Source organism: Babylonia areolata, chromosome 8, assembly GCF_041734735.1.
Source record: "Babylonia areolata isolate BAREFJ2019XMU chromosome 8, ASM4173473v1, whole genome shotgun sequence".
In the NCBI taxonomy this organism is placed as follows: Eukaryota; Metazoa; Mollusca; class Gastropoda; order Neogastropoda; family Buccinidae; genus Babylonia; species Babylonia areolata.
In genome coordinates this window covers 22,595,247-22,600,246 of record NC_134883.1, presented here as the reverse complement: position 1 = coordinate 22,600,246, position 5,000 = coordinate 22,595,247, and the positions used below count along the sequence as shown (strand labels likewise).

The 5,000-nt window shown below is 45.9% G+C and overlaps 1 protein-coding gene across 3 annotated transcripts in view; it reads left to right on the top strand.

Annotated features, from left to right (window-relative positions):
- Positions 1-5,000, top strand: part of LOC143285093 (uncharacterized) — a 17,906-nt gene that overhangs the window by 5,827 nt on the left and 7,079 nt on the right. For all 3 annotated transcript variants that reach the window (XM_076592303.1, XM_076592302.1, XM_076592304.1), the window contains exon 2: positions 1,830-1,897. The gene's annotated coding sequence lies outside the window, so the exon portion shown is untranslated. The remainder of the gene's footprint in view (positions 1-1,829; positions 1,898-5,000) is intronic.

Genomic DNA, 5,000 nt, shown 5'->3' with positions numbered 1-5,000 from the left:
CACATTTGTAAGTGATCTCTGTCTTCTATATTTCGGATGGCAGAGTAAGCCTTGGTGTCGTCAGCAAAGATTTTTACTTTACAATCTACCTCACCAGACATATCATTTATAAAGTATATGAACAAGGTTGGGCCAAGAACACTACCTTGCGGTACACCACTAGTTACCTTAACCTTCGATGATTTACTACTATTTACACTTACAAACTGTGATCTTCCATTTAGAAAGTCTCTGATCCACGATAGTAGCTTGCTTTTTATCCCATAGCCTCCCAGCTTATTTATGAGTCTATGATGGGGAACTGTATAGAAAGCATTCCTTAGATCAAGGTAGACTGCGTCAACTGGTACCCTCTCATCTAGCATGACTAACCAATCTTGTAAGGTAACAAGTAGTTGTGTAACACACGAGCGCCTCTTGGTAAATCCAAACTGTTCTCTAGATAACAGATCATGTATGTTTGGTTAAATATTGGCAAAGAGCGTCTCGAATAAAACCCTCAAAAACTTTACAGACAACTGATGTTAGGCTGACTGGACGATAGTTACCTGCTAAATAATCAGAGAGTTGATTGTGGCCACACAACAGAAGAAGAAGAAGAATTCTTGTTACCTTTCTTAAAAATAGGTCGTACTTCTGCTTCTTTTCAAGCTTTTGGTATTGCACCCTTTTCTTGCTGTAGCAAATTGTTAAGTAATGGTCCACGAATTCTTCCTGTCTGATGCAAAGTTAAACCTGAAGTTCTATTGCACAGTCTTATGATGCCCATAAAGCCAAACAAGTGTTACGTCATAATCAATGAATCTTCTTCTTCTTCTGTTGTGTAGCCACAATCAACTCGTTGATTATTTTGCTACATTTTTTTTTTTTGGGGGGGGGGGGGGGGTGTTTCCGCAGACCGGTTGGAAAAAAAAATGATGACGTATAACGCCATAGTCCGCAAATCTTACGTCATAGTCTATGATTTCTTTGACGTCTAACGTTATAGCCTGTAAGAGTGTCGTGTGAATGTTCTATTTCTCTTCAGGTGAATTGGTGTGTGCGCGGTGATCAGGGAAGGGTGATCCGGTAATTTATTAGTCTTTTTACATCGTATATACGTATCTGTTGACGAGCATTCGAATAAGGCTGAAGAACATTTTCTGTTTTAATTGTGTGAAGCCGACAATAAAGTATTTTGAAATGAACTAAACTGAACTGAATTCAATTCAATTGAATTGCTTGTTGTTCAACCCATCAGCTTCCACATGGGTAAATAAGAGGTTAAATAAGAGGGTATCGAGAAAGAAACCCGGAACCTTCCCTCCAAAAGGATGTTCCTAAATCCATTGTCATACATCCTTCATTTGACATAACCACACAACAACAACAACAACAGCAACAACGACAGAAATAGCCTATATCATATCATACATCATATCATATCATATCAAATGTCACGGCTTTTAGGCTTTATCAGCATTTTGCCTGATCAGTTAAGACCTTTTATTTATTCTTCTTCTCTTTTTTTTAACTTTATATAAGAGTGTGCAGTTACTAATGTTATGGCTAGCTTCCTATGGAGAAATTAACATGGAACCCATAATCCTTCCAGTGTTTATCTAATAAATTCATAAAACTGTTAAGTGTTCCTGCAGTGACAATGTTATGACGGAAACACAGCTCGTACTTGTAACAGTGCAAGGCTTCCTCATAAGTCCCAAAACATGCCTGGCACAAAACAGGCATCAAGATGAAACAAATCCATTGTAACCTCCGTCATATTTATCATGATTGTGGTTGGTTGGTTTATTTGTTTATTTGTTGTTGTTTTTTTCTCTTGGTTTCAGCACTGGTTCACTCAACATCCCGGTCGCCGGGTCAACACGCTTTTCATGAAGAGGGAGGATCCACAAAGGTACGATTACGCATCCGTTCCACTCAGTTCCATGTGAAAAATGGGAACAGAATTTAATTTCATCCTCAGAACTGGCATGCTGTTTGTGTGTCTTTGGACATCATGACTAGAATGTTGGACCTCAGATGAGAGTGGATTCGTCTTTTTTTCCAAGTTGCTGTTGTTGTGTGTGTGTGTGTGAGTATGTATGTATGTATGTATGTATAAAAGAAAAATCAATATGTCAATATACATATTGATGTATTGATTATTCTTTAATTCTTTTTTTTTTCCAAATTAGTCAGTTAGTCAGTCACGCAGTTGGTCGGTCAGTCAGATGATTAATTACTCAGTCACTTAGTCGGTGACTGATGACTGACTGACTGACCCAGTTACTGGCTGATTGATTGATTGATTGATTAACGCACAGATATACAGAAAGTGAATAACATGTCGTTTTGTTTCTGTGATTTTGTTTGTTTGTTGTTTTTCATGTGCGTGTTTGTGTGTGTGTGTGTGTGTGTGTTTCCAGTCTCTCGATCTTTCTTCATTCATTGATCGGCTGATCAGTTGCGTGGCTGCATGCTTTTAAATCATTCCTGAACCCTGGGTGAGAAAATGTTGTGGTGTTTTCCTTGGAGGGAGGTCGATCGGTGGGAATTGGAGGTGCGGGGGGGGGGGGGGGGGGGGATGCGGATACTATTGTGCGGGGAAGGGGCGACAGGGGCTTTCTTCTTCCACTTTGAAAGCTTGATTCAGCACGTAAGGTAAAGTTGTTCGGAAAGGGTTGGGTTTTTGTGTTGTTGTTTTTGTTTTTTGTCAAGTGATCACTTGGCAAAGTAGAGACGTCAGTATATGTTCACCAACGTCACAAGCGCAAAAATACATGTGTGCATGCACGTTAGTGTGCGAGCGCTTACTGACGTCATAGTCTGTCAATTCTTTCAAGTCTATAACGCATAGTCATAGTCAGGTCAGGTCTCTACCTGCCACAGGTACCATGTAACCCTGTGCTACCTGTCACATGCGGGCAGATGGAGCTCGACAGCCCGGGAAGGCAGTCCATCTAAGACAAGGAAAAGTCTGAAGTAAAACCCATGAAGTGCAAAGGAATGCAGGACAGTCTCGACATGCATTGACCCTGGGTCCATGGCCATGTCCCGACTTTCAGTAGCTGCGCCCCCGTGCCTCCGAGGAAGGTTTTTGAGCCAGAGGCTAGGACAAGGACAGTCTGATATAAAACCTACGACCTGAGGACCTCACTGTCACCGTCCCAGCTTGCTAGGCTATGGCAGATGAACCACGGGTGTAAAGGGTGGGGCCAGTACTGCGCACACTGCACTCCACCTAAAAATTCCATTGCGCAGGCTTGAAGGACACGTCCACGTCCGCGCCACCAACTATTCCAAGCCCTGTAGCGATGGGAAAGGGGCGAAAACGGCAGGTGGAAGATGTCACTGGAAGCCGCAGTTCCAATCCTGCATGCAGGCGGTTCAGGATATTGGTCGCCTGATTGTTGACCCGGAGGTGACAGCATCACTCGGCAGCACCCTGAACGACCAAGCAGCCTTTTCTAGGGACAGCACTGCTTGCTCCACACGGAGAGGGGCCTAGAAAAGGTGGTCCAAACAAATGCTCATCTCCATACCCCCCAGTTGGCTAGCCGCGGTCAACGGGCATCTCCAAACGCGGTCGAACAACAATAGAGAAGAAAAGGCCGGCACCTGCCTCACAATTAGGTGCAAAAGGACTAAAGGTAGCATGCTGGAACATCCGAACCATGCGTGACTCTGCAGACAGCAACCACCCAGAAAGGCGTTCCGCTCTAGTCGCACACGAACTTCAGAGACTGAACATTGACATTGCTGCCGTCAGCGAAGTCCGCTTTGCAGGGAAAGGCAGCCTCCAGGAACACGGCGCTGGGTACACCCTCTACTGGTCAGGCAAGCCAGAGACCGAGAGACGCCTTTATGGCGTAGGCTTTATGGTCAGGAGCACCATTGCCTCCAAGCTTGAAAACCTGCCAACAGGACACTCAGACCGAATTATGTCTATGCGCCTCCCACTACGGAACAAACAGCATGCCACTCTGTTCAGCGTGTACGCTCCAACCCTCCAAGCGGACCCCACAGAAAAGGTCAAGTTTTACACTGATCTGCGCAACCTCGTTCAGAACACCCCTGCTGACGACAAGGTCATCATCCTTGGCGACTTCAATGCCAGAGTTGGCCAAGATTCAGAAGCCTGGAAAGGAGTCCTTGGCAAGCATGGCGTTGGTAATTGCAACGACAATGGGCGCCTTCTTCTCGAGTTCTGTGCAGAGCAGCAGTTTACCATCACCAACACCATTTTCCAGCAGAAGGACAGCCTGAAGACAACGTGGATGCATCCTCGGTCCAAACATTGGCACCTCATTGATTACATCCTGATGCGCCAGAGAGACGTACGAGACGTCCTACACACCCGAGTGATGCCCAGCGCGGAGTGTCATACTGACCACCGCCTCGTCCGCAGCAAGCTCAGGCTCCACTTCAAGCCCAAACCAAAGAAAGGAGGAGCTCCTAGGAAGAAATTCCAGGTCGGCAACTTTCAGTCAGCTGAAGTGAAAGCTGAATTCCAGGCGAAGCTTCAGGACAAACTTGAAGACCCCAGTTGCCCCACAGACCCCTCTCCAGAAGCACTATGGGCACAGCTGAAATCAGCCATCCTGCAGTCCTCTGAAGAAGTCCTAGGGTTCTCGTCGAAAAAGAACAAGGACTGGTTTGACGAAAACAACCAGGAGATCCAAGAATTGCTGGCGAAGAAGAGATCAGCCCACCAGGCTCACCTTGCACAACCGTCTTGTCCGGTGAAGAAAGCAACCTTCCGGCTCATATGCAGCAACCTCCAGCGCAAGCTTCGTGAGATTCAAAATGGGTGGTGGACCAACCTGGCAGAGAGGGCTCAGCTTTGTGCAGACACTGGTGACTACCGGGGCTTATACGAAGCCTTGAAGGCGGTGTACGGTCCCTCATACCAGGTCCAGAGTCCTTTGCGCAGCGCAGACGGCCAGGCGCTCTTCACAGACAAGACGTCGATCCTGAACAGGTGGTCGGAACATTTCCAGGCCCTCTTCAGCGCCAAC